We start from the raw sequence: 2151 nt of genomic DNA on the forward strand, positions 1-2151 counted from the left end.
CAGAATCCTTTTGTGAATCGATCGGTATAAGAAAAGATTGTTCTGGTACGACCTATAGGTTTTATATAAATTTACATAGAGAGACATCAGTCGGACAGAGGGACAGAATCCTTTTGTGAATCGATCGGTATACCAAAAGATTGCACTAAATCCTTAAGGATACTGTATACATCCCCACAAGCTTAATACACTCTTATACATCAGGTGAGCAGGAGTACGAAAAGAAAAAAAAATTGAGACAAAATTCATTACGCTTCACTTGCAATCACATTGGGATCAATATCACGGAGACGTCACAAGTCACAAGCCATTCTCATGGTCTTTTTCTTTTGCTTTCGTAGCTTAATATCTTAATGACTCCTTCAATGTTTTTAAGAGGAAATTGATCATATCCTTGAACTCTTAAATTCTTCCGGTACTAGCAGTGGAATTAAGTTGAATTTACCAAATTCCGTGGTAGCGCATTGATAGATATTTGATTAGTCCTAAGTCTTTCTATGCACTACATATGCGTATTGGCTTATGACTTAAAAAAAAATAAAAAAAAAAAAAAACAAGTATGAAAATTAAATTTAGTCGGGACCAAGCCTTTTATACTTATCACCGTTTACCCAAAAAACGAGACAAAAGAAGTAAAAGAACAAAATTCTCATCGTCTATAATATGGAGTGGAGTCGGAGGTGTTGTGGGCGTGTCCTTTGAAAAGTTACAAACTTACGCAAACAGATAGATCGAGAGGCGAACAGGCGGATATGCTTAGGCATATTTCAAATTGGAAATCGGCTAAGAATTTGCATACTTTATGGAGTTTTTGAAGCTTGGTTTTGCGCAAAAAAAAAATGCAATTTTAATGCACTGTAATATTGAGTAGGCGTAGTCAATTTTTCCCTTTTTTCTATGATGCTACAGCATCACCCATAGAATATGTGTTCAAATTTTTGTACATTTATTTGCTATAGTTTAGGAGTAATGAGCAACAACCAGAGAAACAGAGGTGTTTTTACGTGGGCGTTGTGGGCGTGTCCTTCAATCGACTAAGGCCATTTTCCAATGTTTCTGCCAAATCTGTCGATAGCTTTATTTTTACGGCCAAGAGAATATTTGCAACAGACATTACACAGACGGGCAGACGGACAGACGGACATGCTTAAATCGATTTAGAATTTGATGCTGATCGAGAATATATCTACTTATGGTGGGGTCTCTTATGCTTACTTCTGGTTCGTTGCAAACGTTTTGACAAAATGAATATACCCCTCATCCTTCGATGATGGATACAAAAAAAGCTGTACTTGTAACGGAATTGATATTTGACACTTTTATTCTCACTCTTACCCGGGAATACCGGGAAATATGATAAATGGTAAAAAACAACAACAACAACAACAACAACAATAACTATGATACTAACAAAACATGTTTGTTTGTTATTACGACAAATCACAACACAAGAACACGTTTAGTACTTTACCTTAATTACCTAATTACCTAATTACCTAAACTTTTAAAACCGTAATCTTAAAGAAAAGAGAAACGTTATTCGGTTTTGTATTAAAATCGGGTCGTTATAAGCGAGTTGCGCAAACTATAGACGGCAACGAAAGAACAAAAAGAACACTTTTGTGTTTTTTTTTTTAGATAGGATAAGGTAAAGTAAGGTTAAGGCCTTTATATATCCGTTAGATACGAAACGTATATTAGTTTAGTATGGGTTTTGTTTCGATCACTAGATAATTTCCATTATGCCATCTTATTAACCTGAAATTCGGGACCATTTTCTCGAATATTTTTATGATGTACGTAAATTTTTTTAGGATAAAAAAGTAATTTTGTTTTAAATAAATGTTAAAAAAAAAAAAAAAAAAAACGAAAAGAAAAGAAAATAATTTTTTAATAGCGTATCTGTCGTAAACGTATTCCTGCAGATCGCTATCATTTTATATATTTTTTTTATTTTTTTTTCAATTTTTTTTTTTTTTTTTTTAACATTTATTTAAAACAAAATTACTTTTTTATCCTAAAAAAATTTACGTACATCATAAAAATATTCGAGAAAATGGTCCCGAATTTCAGGTTAATAAGATGGCATAATGGAAATTATCTAGTGATCGAAACAAAACCCATACTAAACTAATATACGTTTCGTATCTA

General features: G+C 32.6%; 1 protein-coding gene across 5 annotated transcripts in view; it reads right to left on the bottom strand.

Annotated features, from left to right (window-relative positions):
• LOC119643248 (putative uncharacterized protein DDB_G0282129) overlaps nucleotides 1-2151 on the bottom strand; it is a 12624-nt gene that overhangs the window by 7438 nt on the left and 3035 nt on the right. The gene's annotated exons all lie outside the window — the stretch shown is intronic.

The sequence above is a fragment of the Glossina fuscipes genome, unplaced genomic scaffold, assembly GCF_014805625.2.
Source record: "Glossina fuscipes isolate IAEA_lab_2018 unplaced genomic scaffold, Yale_Gfus_2 0, whole genome shotgun sequence".
In the NCBI taxonomy this organism is placed as follows: domain Eukaryota; kingdom Metazoa; phylum Arthropoda; class Insecta; order Diptera; family Glossinidae; genus Glossina; species Glossina fuscipes.